The sequence below is a fragment of the Musa acuminata genome, chromosome BXJ2-1 (genome assembly GCF_036884655.1).
Source record: "Musa acuminata AAA Group cultivar baxijiao chromosome BXJ2-1, Cavendish_Baxijiao_AAA, whole genome shotgun sequence".
Taxonomy (NCBI): domain Eukaryota; kingdom Viridiplantae; phylum Streptophyta; class Magnoliopsida; order Zingiberales; family Musaceae; genus Musa; species Musa acuminata.
The window spans coordinates 24,106,900-24,127,714 of record NC_088338.1 but is presented as its reverse complement, the minus strand read 5'-3'; the positions used below and the strand labels follow the sequence as shown (position 1 = coordinate 24,127,714).

Here is a 20,815-nt window from a genome sequence, read left to right as displayed (position 1 = left end):
CGCGTTCTTCGTCCCTCGCTTATGTGCACGTGCGGCCGGCGCATCAACGTCCGGAGCCTCTTGCCCGTCACGAAACCGTCGGCGCTTTATCGAACGTTCACGAAATACATATTGCAAGCTCTCTCCGAGCCCTAGCCCAACGACTATGTATCGATCACGGCAAGCGCACGTCGAAAACATCGGCACTTTCTAGAACGATCTCGGAATCGCTATTGCGACCCCAATCCGGAAAGCTCTCTCCGAGCCCCACGATACTAACTGCGTAGCAGTCACGGCAAATTCCGAGCTCCAAAACAATCGTCTCGGAGGTCTACGGGAGATGTTTCGTATCTCGGGACGCAAAAAGGAGTGCAACACGAGGTATTCCCATTGGGTCACCCATCCTAGTACTACTCTCTCTAAAGTACGCTTAACTTCGGAGTTCTGATGGGATCCGGTGCTTTAGTGCTGTCATTATCACACCCGTTTCACGTGCTTCGTCCCTCGCCTATTTGCACGTCGCGGCCGGCGCATCAACGTCCAGAGCCTCTTGCCCATCACAAAATCGTCGGCGCTTTCTCGAACTTTCACGAAATCCCTATTGCAAGCTCTCTCCGAGCCCTAGCCCAACGACTGCGTATCGGTCACGGCAAACGCACGTCGAAACCATCGGGACTTTCTAGAACGATCTCGGAATCGCTATTGTGACCCCAATCCGGAAAGCTTTCTCCGAGCCCCACGATACTGACTGCGTAGCGGTCACGGCAAATTCCGAGCCCCAAAACAATCATCTCGGAGGTTTATTGGAGATGTTTCGTATCTCGGGACGCAAAAAGGAGTGAAACACGAGGACTTCCCAGGGGGTCACCCATCCTAGTACTACTCTCTCCAAAGCACGCTTAACTTCGGAGTGCTGATGGGATCCGGTGCTTTAGTGCTAGCATTATCGCACCCGTTTCGCGTGGTTCGACCCTCGCCTATGTGCACGTCGCGGCCGGCGCATCAATGTCCGGAGCCTCTTGCCCGTCACGAAACCATCGGCGCTTTCTCGAACGTTCACGAAATCCCTATTGCAAGCTTTCTCCGAGCCCTAGCCCAACGACTACGTATCGATCACGGCAAGCGCGCGTCGAAACCATCGGCACTTTCTAGAACGATCTCGGAATCGCTATTGCGACCCCAATCCGGAAAGCTCTCTCCGAGCCCAACGATACTAACTGCGTAGCAGTCACGGCAAATTTCGAGCCCCAAAACAATAGTCTCGGAGGTCTACGGGAGATGTTACGTATCTCCGGACGCAAAAAGGAGTGCAACACGAGGACTTCCCAGTGGGTCACCCATCCTAGTACTACTCTCTCTAAAGCACGCTTAACTTTGGAGTTCTGATGGGATCAGGTGCTTTAGTGCTGTCATTATCACACGCGTTTCACGTGCTTCGTCCCTCGCCTATTTGCACGTCGCGGCCGGCGCATCAACGTCCGGAGCCTCTTGCCCATCACGAAACTGTCGGCGCTTTCTCGAACGTTCACGAAATCCCTATTGCAAGCTCTCTCCGAGCCCTAGCCCAACGACTGCGTATCGGTCACGGCAAGCGCGCGTCGAAACCATCGGGACTTTCTAGGACGATGTCGGAATCGCTATTGCGACCCCAATCCGGAAAGCTTTCTCCGAGACCCACGATACTGACTGCGTAGCGGTCAGGGCAAATTTCGAGCCCCAAAACAATCGTCTCGGAGGTCTACGGGAGATGTTTCGTATCTCGGGACGCAAAAATGAGTGCAACACGAGGACTTCCCAGGGGGTCAACCAAACTAGTACTACTCTCTCTAAAGCACGCTTAACTTCGGAGTTCTGATGGGATCCGGTGATTTAGTGCTGGCATTATCACACCCGTTTCATGTGCTTCGTCCCTCGCCTATTTGCACGTCGCGGCCGGCGCATCACCGTCCGGAGTCTCTTGCCCGTCACGAAACCATCGGCGCTTTCTCGAACGTTCACGAAATCCCTATTGCAAGCTCTCTCCGAGCCCTAGCCCAACGACTGCGTATTGGTCACGGCAAGCGCGCGTCGAAACCATCGGGACTTTCTAGAACGATCTCGGAATCGCTATTGCGACCCATATCCGGAAAGCTTTCTCCGAGCCCCACGATACTGACTGCGTAGCTGTCATGGCAAATTCCGAGCACCAAAACAATCATCTCGGAGGTTTATTTGAGATGTTTCGTATCTCGGGACGCAAAAAGGAGTGAAACACGAGGACTTCCCAGGGGGTCACCCATCCTAGTACTACTCTCTCCAAAGCACGCTTAACTTCGGAGTGCTGATGGGATCCGGTGCTTTAGTGCTGGCATTATCGCACCCGTTTCGCGTGCTTCGTCCCTCGCCTATGTGCACGTCGCGGCCGGCGCATCAATGTCCGGAGCCTCTTGCCCGTCACGAAACTATCGACGCTTTCTCGAACGTTCACGAAATCCCTATTGCAAGCTCTCTCCGAGCCCTAGCCCAACGACTACGTATCGGTCACGACAAGCGCGCGTCGAAACCATCGGCACTTTCTAGAACGATCTCGGAATCGCTATTGCGACCCCAATACGGAAAGCTCTCTCCGAGCCCCACGATACTAACTGCGTAGCAGTCACGGCAAATTCCGAGCTCCAAAACAATCGTCTCGGAGGTCTACGGGAGATGTTTCGTATCTCGGGACGCAAAAAGGAGTGCAACACGAGGACTTCCCAGTGGGTCGCCCATCCTAGTACTACTCTCTCTAAAGCACGCTTAACTTCGGAGTTCTGATGGGATCCGGTGCTTTAGTGCTGTCATTATCACACCCTTTTCATGTGCTTCGTCCCTCGCCAATTTGCACGTCGTCGACGGCGCATCAACGTCCGGAGCCTCTTCCCCATCACGAAACCGTCGGCGCTTTCTCGAACGTTCACGAAATCCCTATTGCAAGCTCTCTCCGAGCCCTAGCCCAACGACTGCGTATCGGTCACGGCAAGCGCGCGTCGAAACCATCGGGACTTTCTAGAACGATCTCGGAATCGCTATTGCGACCCCAATCCGGAAAGCTTTCTCCGAGCCCCACGATACTGACTGCGTAGCGGTCACGGCAAATTCCGAGCCCCAAAACAATCGTCTCGGAGGTTTATAGGAGATGTTTCGTATCTCGGGACGCAAAAAAGAGTGAAACACGAGGACTTCCCAGGGGGTCACCCATCCTAGTACTACTCTCTCCAAAGCACGCTTAACTTCGGAGTTCTGATGGGATCCGGTGCTATAGTGCTGGCATTATCGCACCCGTTTCGCGTGCTACGTCCCTCGCCTATGTGCACGTCGCGGCCGGCGCATCAACGTCCGGGGCCTCTTGCCCGTCATGAAACCGTCGGCGCTTTCTCGAACGTTCACGAAATCCCTATTGCAAGCTCTCTCCGAGCCCTAGCCCAACGACTGCGTATCGGTCACGGCAAGCGCGCGTCGAAACCATCGGGACTTTCTAGAACAATCTCGGAATCGCTATTGCGACCCCAATCCGGAAAGCTTTCTCCGAGCCCCACGATACTGACTGCGTAGCGGTCACGGCAAATTCCGAGCCCCAAAACAATCGTCTCGGAGGTTTATAGGAGATGTTTCGTATCTCGGGACGCAAAAAAGAGTGAAACACGAGGACTTCCCAGGGGGTCACCCATCCTAGTACTACTCTCTCCATAGCACGCTTAACTTCGGAGTTCTGATGGGATCCGGTGCTATAGTGCTGGCATTATCGCACCCGTTTCGCGTGCTACGTCCCTCGCCTATGTGCACGTCGCGGCCGGCGCATCAACGTCCGGGGCCTCTTGACCGTCATGAAACCGTCGGCGCTTTCTCGAACGTTCACGAAATCCCTATTGCAAGCTCTCTCCGAGCCCTAGCCCAACGACTGCGTATCGGTCACGGCAAGCGCGCGTCGAAACCATCGGGACTTTCTAGAACGATCTCGGAATCGCTATTGCGACCCCAATCCGGAAAGCTTTCTCCGAGCCCCACGATATTGACTGCGTAGCGGTCACGGCAAATTCCGAGCCCCAAAACAATCGTCTCGGAGGTTTATAGGAGATGTTTCGTATCTCGGGACGTAAAAAAGAGTGAAACACGAGGACTTCCCAGGGGGTCACCCATCCTAGTACTACTCTCTCCAAAGCACGCTTAACTTCGGAGTTCTGATGGGATCCGGTGCTTTAGTGCTGGCATTATCGCACCCGTTTCGCGTGCTACGTCCCTCGCCTATGTGCACGTCGCGGCCGGCGCATCAACGTCCGGGGCCTCTTGCCCGTCATGAAACCGTCGGCGCTTTCTCGAACGTTCACGAAATCCCTATTGCAAGCTCTCTCCGAGCCCTAGCCCAACGACTGCGTATCGGTCACGGCAAGCGCGCGTCGAAACCATCGGGACTTTCTAGGACGATGTCAGAATCGCTATTGCGACCCCAATCCGGAAAGCTTTCTCCGAGCCCCACGATACTGACTGCGTAGCGGTCACGGCAAATTCCGAGCCCCAAAACAATCGTCTCGGAGGTCTACGGGAGATGTTTAGTATCTCGGGATGCAAAAAGGAGTGCAACACGAGGACTTCCCAGGGGGTCACCCATCCTAGTACTACTGTCTCCAAAGTACGCTTAACGTCGAAGTTCAGATGGGATCCGGTGCTTTAGTGCTGGCATTATCGCACCCGTTTCGCGTGCTTCGTCCCTCGCCTATGTGCACGTCGCGGTCGGCGCATCAATGTCCGGAGCCTCTTGCCCGTCACGAAACTGTCGGCGCTTTCTCGAACGTTCACGAAATCACTATTGCAAGCTCTCTCCGAGCCATAGCCCAACGACTGCGTATCGGTCACGGCAAGCATGCGACGAAACCATCGGCACTTTCTAGAACGATCTCGGAATCTCTATTGCGACCTCAATCCGGAAAGCTTTCTCCGAGCCCCACGATACTGACTGCGTAGCGGTCACGGCAAATTCCGAGCCCCAAAACAATCGTCTCGGAGGTCTACGGGAGATGTTTCGTATCTCGGGACGCAAAAAGGAGTGCAACACGAGGACTTCCCAGGGGGTCACCCATCCTAGTACTACTCTCGCCAAAGCACGCTTAACGTCGATGTTCAGATGGGATCCGGTGCTATAGTGCTGGCATTATCGCACCCGTTTCGCGTGCTTCGTCCCTCGCCTATGTGCACGTCGCGGCCGGCGCATCAATGTCCGGAGCCTCTATCCCATCACGAAATCGTCGGCGCTTTCTCGAACGTTCACGAAATCCCTATTGCAAGCTCTCTCCGAGCCCTAGCCCAACGATTGTGTATCGGTAACGGCAAGCGCGCGTTGAAACCATCGGCACTTTCTAGAACGATCTCGGAATCGCTATTGCGACCCCAATACGGAAAGCTCTCTCCGAACCCCACGATACTAACTGCGTAGCAGTCACGGTAAATTCCGAGCCCCAAAACAATCATCTCGGAGGTCTACGGGAGATGTTTCGTATCTCGGGACGCAAAAGGAGTGCAACATGAGGACTTCCCATGGGGTCACCCATCCTAGTACTACTCTCGCCAAAGCACGCTTAACTTCGGAGTGCTGATGGGATCCGGTGCTTTAGTGCTGGCATTATCGCACCCGTTTTGCGTGCTTCGTCCCTCGCCTATGTGCATGTCGCGGCCGGCGCATCAATGTCCGGAGCCTCTTGCCCGTCACGAAACTGTCGGCGCTTTCTCGAATGTTCACGAAATCCCTATTGCAAGCTCTCTCCGAGCCCTAGCCCAACAACTGCGTATCGGTCACGGCAAGCGCGCGTCGAAACCATCGGCACCTTCTAGAACGATCTCGGAATCGCTATTGCGACCCCAATCCGGAATGCTCTCTCCGAGCCCCACGATACTGACTTCGTAGCGGTCACGGCAAATTCCGAGCCCCAAAACAATCATCTCGGAGGTCTACGGGAGATGTTTCGTATCTCAGGACGCAAAAAGGAGTGCAACATGAGGACTTCCCAGGGGGTCACACATCCTAGTACTACTGTCGCCAAAGCACGCTTAACTTCGGAGTTCTGATGGGATCCGGTGCTTTAGTGCTGGCATTATCGCACCCGTTTCGCGTGCTTCGTCCCTCGCCTATGTGCACGTCGCGGCCAGCACATCAACGTCCGGAGCCTCTTGCCCGTCACGAAACCGTCGGCGCTTTCTCGAACGTTCACGAAACCCCTATTGCAAGCTCTCTCTGTTTGCGGCTCTCATAGGCCACCGGATGACCTTCCTGCATGAGTACCCCAATAGCGAAGTCTGAAGCATATGTATGTACTTCAATGGGCTCTCCATAGTTCGGCAATTTGAGCACCAGTTCTTCTAGAACAGCAGCCTTTAGATCTTGGAATGCTATCTCACATTTGTCAGACCACTTCCAAGGCTGCTCCTTCTTTAGCAACTCCATCAGTGGGGTTGCCCGCTTCGAATATCCCGCTATGAAGCGTCGATAGTAGTTGACGAAACCAAGGAAGGATCTCAACTCTGGCACCTTCTTTGGAGTTCTTCATTCCGTAACTGCTTGCACCTTCGTCTTATCCATCCGAATGGAGCCATCACCAATTCGATGCCCCAAGAATAGGATCTCAGTTTGAGCAAAGTAGCATTTCTTCTTTTTCACGAACAAAGTATTCTCCCTGAGAACCTTGAAAATCGTCCGAAGGTGCTTGACGTGCTCCTCGAGCATTTGACTGTAGACGACGATATCGTCCAGGTAGACGACCACGAACTTATCCAAATACTCCTTGAATAGCTGGTTCATGAGAGTGTAGAATGTGGCCGGAGCGTTGGTTAAGTCAAAAGGCATCACCAAGAACTCAAACGCTCCATACCTGGTCACACAGGTAGTTTTCGCTTCGTCGCCTTCAGTAATGCGCACCTGCCAATACCCCGATCGAAGGTCAAGTTTTGAGAAATACTTTGCTTTGCCCAATTGGTCGAACAAGTCCGCAATGAGCGGGATGGGATACTTGTTCTTCACTGTTAATTTGTTGAGGGCTCGGTAGTCGACGCATAATCGGAGGCTCCCATCTTGTTTCTTCTGGAAGAGAACTGGAGCTCCGAAAGGTGCTTTAAAGCTGCGGATGAGACCATCGCTTAGCAGTTCACCTAACTGCTTCCTGAGTTCTGCCAACTCTGGCAGGGGCATGCGGTAGGGTGGTCTCGCTGGAGGCTTCACTCCTGGCTCTAGCTCGATGTTGTGATCCATGCCTCTGCGTGGTGGAAGAGTCTTCGGCAACTTGGGTGGAATAACATCATTGAACTCTTTCAGGACATTCGCCACCACAGCAGGTTCTTGAATGGCCTTCTCGTCGAGTGGCTCTAGCTTCATAGCAGCCACAAATGCTAATTCACCTTTTCGCACCCCTTTCTTCAGTTGCAATACCGATATATGTTGGGGTTCTTTGGTTCCTCTCCGAAAGACGAGGACCACGCAGGGGTCGTCACCTCCCATCATACACAGGGAGTTTAGGAACGACATTGGCATCAACTTCACCGCGTGCATGAACTCCATTCCAAGAATCATTGGAAGTCGTCCAGTGGCACTGCCATCATGTTGGTGTTCCTGCTCCATGTTCCGATCTTGATGGGAACTCCCTTCGCCGAAACGACATTGGCATCAACTTCACATAGGCGAGGGACGAAGCACGCAAAATGGGTGCGATTATACCAGAACTAAAGCACCGGATCCCATCAGAACTCCGAAGATAAGCGTGCTTGGGCGAGAGTAATACTAGGATGGGTGACCGACCCCCTAGGAAGTCATCGTGTTGCTCTCCTGATTGCATCCTGAGATACGAAAACCTCTCCCGTAGAACTCCGAGGTGATGGTTTTGGGCTCGGAATTTGCCGTGACTGCTATGCAGTCAGTATCATGGGGCTCGGAGAGAGCTTTCCGGACTGGGGTCGCAATAGCGATTCCAAGATCGTTCGAGAAAGTGCCGAAGGATTCGAAGCGCGCTTGCCGTGACCGATATGCAGTCGTTGGGTTGGGGCTCGGAGAGAGCTTGCAATAGCTATTTGGTGATCGTTTGAGAAAGCGCCAACGGTTTCTTGACGTGCAAGAGGCTTTGGACGTTGATGCTCCAACCGCGACGTGCACATAGGCTAGGGACGAAGCTTGCGAAACAGGTGCAATCATACCAGCCCTAAAGCATCGGATCCCATCAGAACTCCGAAGTTAAGCGTGCTTGGGCGAGAGTAGAACTTGGATGGGTGACCCCCTTGGAAGACATAAAGTTGCACTCCTTTTTGTGTCCGGAGATATGAAAATATCTCCCGCAGACCTCCGATGCGATGGTTTTGGGGCACGAAATTTGCCGTGACCGCTACGTAGTAAATATCGTGGGGCTCGGAGAGAGATTTCCGGAATGGGGTCACAATAGCGATTCCGAGACCGTTTGAGAAAGTGTCGAAGGATTCGGTGTTCACATACCGTGACCGATACGCAGTCGTTAGACTGGGGCTCCAAGAGAGCTTGCAATAGCGATTCCGTGATCGATCGAGAAAGCGCCGTCGGTTTCGTGACGCTCAAAAGGCTTCGGACGTTGATGCGCCGGCCGCGACGTGCACATAGGCGAGGGACGAAGCATGCGAAACGGGTGCGATTATACCATAACTAAAGCACCGGATCCCATCAAAACTCCGAAGATAAGCGTGCTTCAGCGAGAGTAATACTAGGATGGGTTACCCCCTAGGAAGTCCTCGTGTTTCACTCCTTATTGCGTCCCGAGATACGAAAACCTCTCGCGTAGAACTCCGAGGCGATGGTTTTGGGGATCGAAATTTGCCATGACCGCTACGCAGATAATATCATTGGGCTCGGAGAGAGCTTTCCGGACTGGGGTCGCAATAGCGATTCCGAGTTCGTTCGAAAAAGTGCCGAAGAATTCGTCGCGCGCTTGCCGTGACCGATACGTAGTCGTTGGGCTGGGGCTCAGAGTGAGATTGCAATAGCGATTCCGTGATCATTCGAGAAAGTGCCGACAATTTCATGACGCGCAAGAGGCTCCGGACGTTGATGCGCCGGCCGCGACGTGCACATTGGCGAGGGACAAAGCATGCGTAACGGGTGCGATTATACTAGCACTAAATCACTGGATCCCATTAGAACTTCGAAGTTAAGAGAGCTTGGGCCAAAGTAGTACTTGGATGGGTGACCCCCTAGGAAGTCCTCATATTGCACTCCTTTTTGCATCCCGAGATACGAAAATCTCTCCCGTCGAACTCCTAGGCGATGGTCTGGGGCTCGGAATTTGCCGTGACTGTTACGCTGTCAGTATCGTGGGACCTGGAGAGAGCTTTTCGGACTGGGGTCGCAATAGCGATTCCAAGATCGTTCTTGAAAGTGCCGAAGGATTCGGCGCGCGCTTGTCATGACCGATGCACAGTCGTTGGGCTGGGGCTCGGAGAGAGCTAGCAATAGCGATTCCGTGATCGCTCGAGAAAGCGCCGACGGTTTCGTGATGCGCAAGAGGCTCTGGACATTGATGCGCCAGCCAAGACGTGCACATAGGTGAGGGACGAAGTACGCGAAATAGGTGCGATCATACAAGCACAAAAGCACCGGATCTCATCAAAACTCCGAAGATAAGCGTGCTTTGGCGAGAGTAATACTAGGATATGTGACCCCCTAGGAAGTCCTCATGTTGCACTCCTTATTGTGTCCCGAGATACGAAAACCTCTCCCATCGAACTCTGAGGCGATGGATTTGGGGCATGGAATTTGCCATGATCGCTACGCTATCAGTATCGTGGGGCTCAAAGAGAGCTTTTCGGACTGGGGTCGCAATAGCGATTCCGAGATTGTTCGAGAAAGTGCCGAAGGATTCGGCACACGCTTGCCATGACCGATACGTAGTCGTTGGGCTGGGGCTCGGAGAGATCTTGCAATAGCGATTCCATGATCGTTCGAGAAAGCGCAAACGGTTTCGTGACGCGCAAGAGGCTCCGGACGTTGATGCACCGGCATGTGCACATAGGCAATGGACGAAGCATGCGAAACGGGTGGGATCATACTAGCACTAAAGCACCGGATCCCATTAGAACTCAGAAGATAAGTGTGCTTGGGCAAGAGTAATACTAGGATGGGTGACCCCCTAGGAAGTCTTCGTGCTGCTGTGCTGTAATATCCCTCGCTTTTAAAAATTATTAATAAAGATTTATTTATAAATCGGGGGACCTATATGTAAATATAGAAATTTCAAGGACTAAACTGTTAAGTTGTAAAAAGAAGAAAATAAAGAAAACCGAAAATTTCGGTTTTATCCCACCGCCTCCCACGCTCTCTCTGTTTCTTCGAGAAACAGAGAGAAGCGGTGGGGCGTGGGGAGAAGAAGAAGAGAAATAGAGGGAGAAGAGAAGAAGAGGGAAAAGAAGAGAGGAAGAAGAGGAAGAAGAGGGAGAAGAGAAGAAAAGAAGAAGTAGAAGAGAGGGAAGATGGAGAGGAGAAAGTGAGGCAGCTGCAGCAGCTAGGGCTGCAGCACCTCTGTTTCCCGCAGGTGGAAACAGAGGAGAGGATGTGTGGGGCGTTGAGGATGAATAGGGAAGAAGAAGAAGAAGAAGAAGAAGAAGAAGAAGAGAGGAGGATAGCTGCGACAAGGCTGCAGCGAAGAGATGTGTGGCCTTGGGGAGGAAAAGGGAAGAGGAGAAGAAGAGAAGGAGAAGAAGAGGGAAAAGAGAGGGAAGACGGAGAGGAGCGAGAGGTGGCAGCAGCTAGGGCGGCAGCACCTCTGTTTCCTGCAGGTGGAAACAGAGGAGACGTGTGGGGTGTCGGGTAGGAGAAGAGCAGAAGAAGAAGAAGAGGAAGTGAAGAAGAAGGGGAAGCAGGAGAAGAGGTTGTGATACCTCTGTTCCCTGCAGAGGAAACAGAGGAGAGGGTGTGTGTGACGCCGGGAAGAAGAAGGGGAGGAAGGAGAAGAAGAGAAGAAGAAGAAAGGAAGGAGAAGGGAAAGAAGTAGCTGCGGCTGCGGCTGTGGCAGCTGCAGCTATGGCAGGGAAAGAGGAAGAGAAAGGAAGAAGGGAAGGAGAAGAAGAAGAGAAGGGAAAGAAGGGGCTGCGGCTGCGGCTGTGGCAGCTGCAGCTATGGCAGGGAAAGAGGAAGAGAAAGGAAGAAGGGAAGGAGAAGAAGAAGAGAAGGGAAAGAAGGGGCTGCGATTGTGGCAGCGGCAGCGGCGGCGGCTGGGGCAGCTGCGTTTGGGAAAGAAAAAGAATGAATGAGAGTAAGAGAGAGCAGGTGACTGTGCCTCGATGTTCGACACGTGGTGTAGTTGCGAAGAAAGGAAGAAAACGGGAGCACAAAACGAAATTGAGAGAGGACACGGAGGAAAAGTAGAAGGATTGGACTGACACCTTCCTTGGATATTCGGATCGAAATCTTTGAAAGGCAAGTTCCCTGATCGTTCCTCCTATAATTGCTCTGATATTTCTTATTGCAAGTTTCCCGATCGTTCCTCCTGTAATTGTTCTAATCCTTCCTATTGCAAGTATCCTGATCTTTCCTCACTGTCATTTTTATCTCTACATTTACTTTGAATATAAGGAACTTTGAATTGTTCTAGCCTTGCACTTGATATATCTCCTGTTTAGACGTAACGATTCGAATCTGTGCAACTTCCAAGATTCTGACCTTTCTACCTTGTTATGATTATAACTTAATGTATTGACATCTGATTTGGACAAAACTTATTTGATCAGAATATAGACTCATAAACATTTGTTTTGATAGCTTATTTTAAGAATTCAGAGTAAGTTTGTCTGCCCAAACTTCTGTTTCAAATGAGCCTACAGATTCTGCAAAACAGGGATCATAATTTTTGACCTTTTGATACTGAACTGCTTATAAATCCCTGTTGCAAACATTGATTTATTCAAAGCTTATTTCATTGGAAACTAGACTCATAGATCTTTCTTTTGATATATGGATTGAAAGATTTGGAATCCAAACACCTGTCCAGTTATCTGTTGAATCTGACATTATGAATTCTGCCAACAGAGATTTTGTTCTACGACACTTGCTTACCAAATTATTTGTAACTCTCTCTGTTGGACAATTCAATTCATATGAAGCTTGTCTTATCTGAAAGTATTATCCAATGATTATTTCTGAGTAAATTGGAGCACGATTGATAGTTTGAATTATTTGTTCAATGTGCCTTCTGTATTCTGCCAGAAATCGATCTTTGGTCGATTTCTCATATTTTGGTTTCATTCCTTTGGAAATTGATATCCTTTAGCTTTCTCATTCAATTGAGCTTTATATTACTGCTTTGAATTCTTGTATGCTCTTGTCCTTAAAATTATTGCATTCTTGAAAACTGTTGTGTAACGTTTATGCTATATCGTATTGACTCATATAAGCACATGTATATCCTATTGTTCCGCATTTGCTTTCGATATGTGCCTATTCCAGTTTCATTCCTTTGGACATTGAATTCATCAAATCTTCTTATTGAATTGAGTTATATGTGATTGCTTGGATTCCATATGTGCCCTTGCTTTCAATTCCTTTCAAATCTGAATATACTTGTGAAAGATTATTGCTTACTTCGGATTGACTCATAAAGGCACATGTACGCTTTGTTGTTCCGCGTGTGCTTCCGATATATGCTACTTATTATTAAAACTACCCTCTTGTACTCTGGTGTGTGGGATTGTCTGGACCTTTGCCAGAAATGGTAAAGGGTATGCGCTTATTGCCCGCTATGTGGGGTCCCGCTATGTGGGATATTCTGGACCTTTGCCAGAAATGGTAAAGGGTATGCGCTTATTGCTCGCTATGTGGGGTCCCGCTATGTGGGATATTCTGGATGAATCACATTCTGACTGAGATCCCACTACACCTTCTATATGTTTGATATGACATCCAGAGTTTTGGTGAGTTGTTTATGTTCATGCTCTGGATAAGTATGATATTATTGCAACGTCAAGGATGACGTTTGAGTTTCTGTACGATATTTGTTTCTGATATGCTCTGAAATGCTTCATTCATTGATGATTTTTGCTTCGAAATGTTCCATATGCCGTTAATATGCTCCGGAACATTTCATACGCCATTGATATGCTCCAATTACTCTATGCTCCATTTGCTATGAACTGATATGTTCTGAAATGTCCTATCTACCATTGTTATGTTCCAATTACTCTGTGCTCCATTTGCTATGAACTGATATGTTCTGAAATGTCCTATCTGCCATTGATATGTTCCAATTACTCTATGCTCTATTCGTTATGGATCAAATATGTTTTGAATGACATGATACGTATGATTTGGTATCTATTGAGATGGTATCCTTGAGAATTCTTGTATTTTGTCTTGCATTATGATACCTTACTCGTTTCAAACCGTTCCTTTTGTTCTGAATATGCTTTGTCACTTGCTGAGCCGTTTTTGGCTCACTCCGTTGTTATATAAATCTTTCAGGTCAGCTTGTCACTCTTCGAGATGTTTGATTTGGGCTGAGGCAGTGGATAGCTATTCAGAATGATGGGCAAGTCTGGTTGGTTATTATGATATTGTTGTATAAGTATGTTTTGTATGTAATGAAATGTTGTCGATGAACCGAAATGGATATACTGTGTCAAAGTGTTAGGAGATCTCTCTTATTTGGAATTTCTGAATGTTAAGTCTAATTTATGACGATATGAACTTGTGGTGAATAGTTGGAGTTCTGATTGTATAATTTATTTAGCTTGTGGATTTATAAATGTTGTTCATGTTTGTCAAGTTGGCTTGGGTTGCCATAAATGTGAATTATCGAGTGATGTGATATATGATTTTAAAATGCACAGGTTTTATGGATGTGAATTTGATTGAATGTTTTTCAGTGTCCTCAAATATTAGTTTGGATCCTGGATTGGTCTGTGACGAAATTTTTAAAAATCATGGATATATTTGAGGGGCGTGACAGAGGTGGTATCAGAGCATGGTTTGAGGATTACTGAAATATTTGATATGTTGACGTGCAAAATATATTGAGGTCTAGTGAACTATAGTGATTGGTGGAAATTTTCTTTGATGTATTTTAGGAATCTGGGATGATGAGGACATTTGGTCCTCCTATTTCATTTGTTTCTGATTAATTAAGGGGAATGAAAGGATTGATCGGGGATATTGAATCAAAGTGGCGCAGCGGAAGCATGGTGGACCTAATTTCATTGGTGGTAGAAAAATGAATGATGCAAACAGAGAAGATATATGATGTACAAAATTGTTCTGATGATCGAAAGATTTCTTTTGCCACCTTATATTGGAAATAGAGGCTGATCATTAATGGCAACAATGAAAAGAATTTTTGGAGATCAGTGGTAAGATGATAAGGACAAGTTACCAATAAAAATATGATTGGAAATGAATCAGAAAGTGATAACAAGAGGGTCAAGATATTTGGATTTGAAATGGGAAGTCATCACAAAAGACTCAATCATATGTGAATTACAAGTTAAATTATGAAACAAATTTATGTTTCCTAGTGACTGGAGTCTATTTTGTTTGTAGAAAGTTGGATCATAAAATAAAAGACTGCCCCTTGAACAAGAAGAAAGAGTCACTGCCTCATAAATCATCAGCCCATGTCAAAGTGTATGCTATCACTGATTATGATTCTAAAACTTCTGAATTAGTGATCGAAGGTATTATGCATGCTTATGAAAGAATGCAAATATTTGTTTGACCATGGGTCCCATCTATGATTTGATTCGGAATATTTTGCCTATCACTTGGGTATTCAACCTAGACCACTACATTATGTGCTATATGTAAATACGATCATTGGAGATTTTTTTTTAGAACGAACTTGAATCTGGTTCTCTTGTCTGATTTTTATTGGAGAACTTGAACTTTTGCTGATTTAGTTCTCCTAGAGATTTGGAGTTTTGATATTATACTTGGTATGGATTGGCTATCTTCTTATCATACCAGTATGGATTGGTATATAACAAATGATCACTTTTTGCATATTTGATCAGCCGATCTTTTATTTTGAGAGTATTGGACATTATTTATCTCCTTCCTAATGTATCCCAGGATGACTTGTTTGGATTACCTCCAAATGTGATTTTGCTTTTGATTTGGTCCTTGGGACAATCCCAATATCTAAGCCTCTCTACAGAAAGATATCATTTGAGTAAGTGGAATTGGAAAAGCAACTACAAGGATTATTAAATGAGGATTTTATTTGGCTTAATATTTCATCATGGGGTGCTCCGGTGTTAGTTAAAAAGATGTATGGAACATTGAGGCTTTGTAATAATTATAGACAGTTGAATTAGGTGACCATCAAAAATGAGTATTTTCTGGAGTAACGACTTGCTTGATTAACTGTAGGGTGCGCAAGTATTTTTAGAAATTGATTGAAGGTCGGGTTACCGTCTATTGAGGATCAAGGAGACGAATATTTCGGTTATTCTTGGATAATTGTGTCATTATATTGTATTGATGAAATTATTTGAGAGCAGAGGAGGAAATAAAGATATCATAATCCTCATCTTTTCGTCGATTGGGCTATGATCAATTTAGAGGACTAAATTTTCTTTTAAGGAGGGGAGAGTGTAATATCCCTCGCTTTTGAAAATTATTAATAAAGATTTATTTATAAATCAGGGGACCTATATGTAAATATGGAAATTTCAAGGACTAAACTGTTAAGTTGTAAAGAGAAGAAAATAAAGAAAACCGAAAATTTCGGTTTTATCCCACCGCCTCCCACGCTCTCTCTGTTTCTTCGAGAAACAGAGAGAAGCGGTGGGGCGTGGGGAGAAGAAGAAGAGAAGTAGAGGGAGAAGAGAAGAAGAGGGAAAAGAAGAGAGGAAGAAGAGGAAGAAGAGGGAGAAGAGAAGAAAAGAAGAAGTAGAAGAGAGGAAAAAGTGAGGCAGCTGCAGCAGCTAGGGCTGCAGCACCTCTGTTTCCCGCAGGTGGAAACAGAGGAGAGGATGTGTGGGGCGTTGAGGATGAAAAGGGAAGAAGAAGAAGAAGAAGAAGAAGAAGAAGAAGAAGAAGAGAGGAGGATAGCTGCGGCAAGGCTGCAGCGAAGAGATGTGTGGCCTTGGGGAGGAAAAGGGAAGAGGAGAAGAAGAGAAGGAGAAGAAGAGGGAAAAGAGAGGGAAGACGGAGAGGAGCGAGAGGTGGCAGCAGCTAGGGCGGCAGCACCTCTGTTTCCTGCAGGTGGAAACAGAGGAGACGTGTGGGGTGTCGGGTAGGAGAAGAGCAGAAGAAGAAGAAGAGGAAGAGAATAAGAAGGGGAAGCAAGAGAAGAGGTTGTGATACCTCTGTTCCCTGCAGAGGAAACAGAGGAGAGGGTGTGTGTGACGCCAGGAAGAAGAAGGGGAGGAAGGAGAAGAAGAGAAGAAGAAGAAAGGAAGGAGAAGGAAGAGGAGAAGGGAAAGAAGTAGCTGCGGCTGCGGCTGTGGCAGCTGCAGCGATGGCAGGGAAAGAGGAAGAGAAAGGAAGAAGGGAAGGAGAAGAAGAAGAGAAGGGAAAGAAGGGGCTGCGGCTGCGGCTGTGGCAACTGCAGCTATGGCAGGGAAAGAGGAAGAGAAAGGAAGAAGGGAAGGAGAAGAAGAAGAGAAGGGAAAGAAGGGGCTGCGATTGTGGCAGCGGCAGCGGCGGCGGCTGGGGCAGCTGCGTTTGGGAAAGAAAAAGAAGGAATGAGAGTAAGAGAGAGCAGGTGACTGTGCCACGATGTTCGACACGTGGTGTAGTTGCGAAGAAAGGAAGAAAACGGGAGCACAAAACGAAACTGAGAGAGGACACGGAGGAAAAGTAGAAGGATTGGACTGACACCTTCCTTGGATATTCGGATCGAAATCTTTGAAAGGCAAGTTCCCTGATCGTTCCTCCTATAATTGCTCTGATATTTCTTATTGCAAGTTTCCCGATCGTTCCTCCTGTAATTGTTCTAATCCTTCCTATTGCAAGTATCCTGATCTTTCCTCACTGTCATTTTTATCTCTACATTTACTTTGAATATGAGGAACTTTGAATTGTTCTAGCCTTGCACTTGATATATCTCCTGTTTAGACGTAACGATTCGAATCTGTGCAACTTCCAAGATTCTGACCTTTCTACCTTGTTATGATTATAACTTCATGTATTGACATCTGATTTGGACAAAACTTATTTGATCAGAATATAGACTCATAAACATTTGTTTTGATAGCTTATTTTAAGAATTCGGAGTAAGTTTGTCTGCCCAAACTTTTGTTTCAAATGAGCCTACAGATTCTGCAAAACAGGGATCGTAATTTTTGACCTTTTGATACTGAACTGCTTATAAGTCCCTGTTGCAAACATTGATTTATTCAAAGCTTATTTCATTGGAAACTAGACCCATAGATCTTTCTTTTGATATATGGATTGAAAGATTTGGAATCCAAACACCTTTCCAGATATCTATTGAATCTGACATTATGAATTCTGCCAACAGAGATTTTGTTCTACGACACTTGCTTACCAAATTATTTGTAACTCTCTCTGTTGGACAGTTCAATTCATATGAAGCCTGTCTTATCTGAAAGTATTATCCAATGATTATTTCTGAGTAAATTGGAGCACGATTGATAGCTTTGATCGATTTCTCATATTCTGGTTTCATTCCTTTGGAAATTGATATCCTTTAGCTTTCTCATTCAATTGAGCTTTATATTACTGCTTTGAATTCTTGTATGCTCTTGTCCTTAAAATTATTGCATTCTTGAAAACTATTGTGTAACGTTTATGCTATATCGTATTGACTCATATAAGCACATGTATATCCTATTGTTCCGCATTTGCTTTCGATATGTGCCTATTCCAGTTTCATTCCTTTGGACATTGAATTCATCAAATCTTCTTATTGAATTGAGTTATATGTGATTGCTTGGATTCCATATGTTCCCTTGCTTTCAATTCCTTTCAAATCTGAATATACTTGTGAAAGATTATTGCTTACTTCGGATTGACTCATAAAGGCACATGTACGCTTTGTTGTTCCGCGTGTGCTTCCGATATATGCTACTTATTGTTACAACTACCCTCTTGTACTCTGGTGTGTGGGATTGTCTGGACCTTTGCCAGAAATGGTAAAGGGTGTGCGCTTATTGCCCGCTATGTGGGGTCCCGCTATGTGGGATATTCTGGACCTTTGCCAGAAATGGTAAAGGGTATACGCTTATTGCCCGCTATGTGGGATATTCTTGATGAATCACATTCTGACTGAGATCCCACTACACCTTCTATATGTTTGATATGACATCCAGAGTTTTGGTGAGTTGTTTCTGTTCATGCTCTGGATAAGTATGATATTATTGCAACGTCAAGGACGACGTTTGAGCTTCTGTACGATATTTGTTTCTGATATGCTCTGAAATGCTTCATTCACTGATGATTTTTGCTTCGAAATGTTCTATATGCCGTTAATATGCTCCGGAACATTTCATACGCCATTGATATGCTCCAATTACTCTATGCTCCATTTGCTATGAATTGATATGTTCTGAAATGTCCTATCTACCATTGTTATGTTCCAATTACTCTGTGCTCCATTTGCTATGAACTGATATGTTCTGAAATGTCCTATCTGCCATTGATATGTTCCAATTACTCTATGCTCCATTCGTTATGGATCAAATATGTTTTGAATGACATGATACGTATGATTTGGTATCTATTGAGATGGTATCCTTGAGAATTCTTGTATTCTGTCTTGCATTATGATACCTTACTCGTTTCAAACCGTTCCTTTTGTTCTGAATATGCTTTGTCACTTGCTGAGCCGTTTTTGGCTCACTCCGTTGTTATATAAATCTTTCAGGTCAGCTTGTCACTCTTCGAGATGTTTGATTTGGGCTGAGGCAGTGGATAGCTATTCAGAATGATGGGCAAGTCTGGTTGGTTATTATGATATTGTTGTATAAGTACGTTTTGTATGTAATGAAATGTTGTCGATGAACCGAAATGGATATACTGTGTCAAAGTGTTAGGAGATCTCTCTTATTTGGAATTTCTGAATGTTAAGTCTAATTTATGACGATATGAACTTGTGGTGAATAGTTGGAGTTCTGATTGTATAATTTATTTAGCTTGTGGATTTATAAATGTTGTTCATGTTTGTCAAGTTGGCTTGGGTTGCCATAAATGTGAATTATCGAGTGATGTGATATATGATTTTAAAATGCACAGGTTTTTTGGATGTGAATTTGATTGAATGTTTTTCAGTGTCCTCAAACGTTAGTTTGGATCCTGGATTGGTCTGTGACGAAATTTTTAAAAATCATGGATATATTTGAGGGGCGTGACATGTGCAGGCGCAAGCACCAACCAATGTGCTGCGGTGCCAGTGGCCCGTCCGCAGAATTGGACTCGATGACAAACACGGAAGCATCCCCACTGTCTTATCATACTGTTGTTGTTGCAGCTGCAAGCACCAACCAATAACCTTGGCCTCAATGCCCTAGCTTGCTTCTTCACCCGCCTTGCAGCTCAGCTCACCTCACCTATATACAGTTGGGGTCAGACAATACAATGACCCCAACCAAGGCTCAGACAATACACAAGATAATTAGTCCAAATCAGGCTGCTTTCATCAAAGGGAAAAGTATACATCATAATATTCTGCTTGCTAATGACTTGGTCAAGGATCTACACTCAAAAGCAAAAGGGGCAAAAATCTGTTTTAAAGCTGATCTACGAAAAGCCTGACTCAGTTAATAGGAACTTTATCTATAAGATGCTCCACGATATGAACTTCCCTCAGCAATGGGTTAATTGGATTCAATGTTGAGTTCCTAGTTTTAAGAATTAATTCTCTTTTGTGTTCTTCATGTCTTCATCGCTTCCTTTCTGGTATCAGAGCCTCTAGATTTACTATTTTAATTTAGATTTTTTTTTTCCAAATCATCTTGACATTTGTACTTAGTATGCTTTATAATACGATCTCTTGCTCTCTAAATCTGTGAGGAGCCCGAGGAAGGCAGCCAGGTCTGGGAACCAAAGTAAAACCTTTGACGCAAGCCCTCAGGATTAAGAAAGTAAGTAGATTTAAAACAATGCTCGCTTAGTACATGTCTGGACTTTGGGAAGAATCTATTCAAAAATGGTATCTAGATTCTCGAACTTCTCATCTTGATTACTTAAACTTAGCAGAAACCACAAATCCCTCAAGAAAAGAACTAGCCCACAATATCTCTGTCATATATGATAGGACTTGTCTATCGAGTCGAGTAAACCTTAGAAATTTCAAACTCTTACTCGAAGAAAACCAAAATCTTGAAAAAAGGATTAAGGACCTTGAATCATCAGTAAAAATCCTTTCTTCACTACTCATTGAAAACAAACCGTTAACCAAAACCGAGATACGGAAATTAGTACTTGAAATATCTAAGCAGCCAAAAATAATAGAAGAAGAAGCTTTAAGGTTATCCAAAAACCTGGACCAGAAGATCCAAAGGATTGAAATCCTGCTTTCAAAAATCGAAAAGCAAATCTTTGGATGAGCCATATATCCTCACGAAGTACCGAGTCATATAAAGAAGCACTAAAAGCTACTGAATCTATTGAACCCCCATCACTTGGTTTCCTTAAATCAAGTGACTTCCCAGGAGCTCTCAGTCACCAGGTAGCAGTTATCAAACAACATAACGTACAAATCCAGCTTCTGGTACAAATTGCTGAGGACATTAGAGGAATAAGAGCAGAATTACAGACACTAAGGGAACTACAGCAATCCAAGGCTGTGCAATCCCAGGTGGTTCCGGACGAACTAATCACCAAACTTACAAATCTCAGCCTAGGACCTTCAGAAAGGCCTAAGGAAACTAA

The 20,815-nt window shown here is 46.2% G+C and overlaps 9 non-coding genes and 10 pseudogenes across 9 annotated transcripts; 6 read left to right on the top strand and 13 right to left on the bottom strand.

Annotated features, from left to right (window-relative positions):
* Window positions 1–345: 345 nt before the first annotated feature.
* On the bottom strand, window positions 346–464 carry LOC135601712 (5S ribosomal RNA; annotated as a pseudogene).
* A 350-nt stretch (window positions 465–814) lies between these two features.
* Window positions 815–933, bottom strand: LOC135600339 (5S ribosomal RNA). The gene has a single exon (XR_010482662.1). It is a non-coding gene; the product is annotated as a 5S ribosomal RNA (ribosomal RNA).
* A 350-nt stretch (window positions 934–1,283) lies between these two features.
* Window positions 1,284–1,402, bottom strand: LOC135602868 (5S ribosomal RNA; annotated as a pseudogene).
* A 350-nt stretch (window positions 1,403–1,752) lies between these two features.
* Window positions 1,753–1,871, bottom strand: LOC135602662 (5S ribosomal RNA; annotated as a pseudogene).
* Window positions 1,872–2,221: 350 nt separating this feature from the next.
* Window positions 2,222–2,340, bottom strand: LOC135600482 (5S ribosomal RNA). The gene has a single exon (XR_010482803.1). It is a non-coding gene; the product is annotated as a 5S ribosomal RNA (ribosomal RNA).
* A 350-nt stretch (window positions 2,341–2,690) lies between these two features.
* On the bottom strand, window positions 2,691–2,809 carry LOC135600821 (5S ribosomal RNA). Its single transcript, XR_010483134.1, has one exon. It is a non-coding gene; the product is annotated as a 5S ribosomal RNA (ribosomal RNA).
* A 350-nt stretch (window positions 2,810–3,159) lies between these two features.
* Window positions 3,160–3,278, bottom strand: LOC135600030 (5S ribosomal RNA). The gene has a single exon (XR_010482364.1). It is a non-coding gene; the product is annotated as a 5S ribosomal RNA (ribosomal RNA).
* Window positions 3,279–3,628: 350 nt separating this feature from the next.
* On the bottom strand, window positions 3,629–3,747 carry LOC135600084 (5S ribosomal RNA). The gene has a single exon (XR_010482416.1). It is a non-coding gene; the product is annotated as a 5S ribosomal RNA (ribosomal RNA).
* A 350-nt stretch (window positions 3,748–4,097) lies between these two features.
* Window positions 4,098–4,216, bottom strand: LOC135599775 (5S ribosomal RNA). Its single transcript, XR_010482117.1, has one exon. It is a non-coding gene; the product is annotated as a 5S ribosomal RNA (ribosomal RNA).
* A 350-nt stretch (window positions 4,217–4,566) lies between these two features.
* Window positions 4,567–4,685, bottom strand: LOC135602562 (5S ribosomal RNA; annotated as a pseudogene).
* Window positions 4,686–5,035: 350 nt separating this feature from the next.
* Window positions 5,036–5,154, bottom strand: LOC135600068 (5S ribosomal RNA). The gene has a single exon (XR_010482401.1). It is a non-coding gene; the product is annotated as a 5S ribosomal RNA (ribosomal RNA).
* A 349-nt stretch (window positions 5,155–5,503) lies between these two features.
* Window positions 5,504–5,622, bottom strand: LOC135602622 (5S ribosomal RNA). The gene has a single exon (XR_010484002.1). It is a non-coding gene; the product is annotated as a 5S ribosomal RNA (ribosomal RNA).
* Window positions 5,623–5,972: 350 nt separating this feature from the next.
* Window positions 5,973–6,091, bottom strand: LOC135601019 (5S ribosomal RNA). The gene has a single exon (XR_010483325.1). It is a non-coding gene; the product is annotated as a 5S ribosomal RNA (ribosomal RNA).
* A 1,588-nt stretch (window positions 6,092–7,679) lies between these two features.
* Window positions 7,680–7,802, top strand: LOC135602655 (5S ribosomal RNA; annotated as a pseudogene).
* Window positions 7,803–8,152: 350 nt separating this feature from the next.
* LOC135603243 (5S ribosomal RNA) lies at window positions 8,153–8,271 on the top strand (annotated as a pseudogene).
* A 351-nt stretch (window positions 8,272–8,622) lies between these two features.
* Window positions 8,623–8,741, top strand: LOC135604576 (5S ribosomal RNA; annotated as a pseudogene).
* A 351-nt stretch (window positions 8,742–9,092) lies between these two features.
* Window positions 9,093–9,211, top strand: LOC135602661 (5S ribosomal RNA; annotated as a pseudogene).
* Window positions 9,212–9,561: 350 nt separating this feature from the next.
* Window positions 9,562–9,680, top strand: LOC135603701 (5S ribosomal RNA; annotated as a pseudogene).
* Window positions 9,681–10,027: 347 nt separating this feature from the next.
* On the top strand, window positions 10,028–10,146 carry LOC135604410 (5S ribosomal RNA; annotated as a pseudogene).
* Window positions 10,147–20,815: the final 10,669 nt, after the last annotated feature.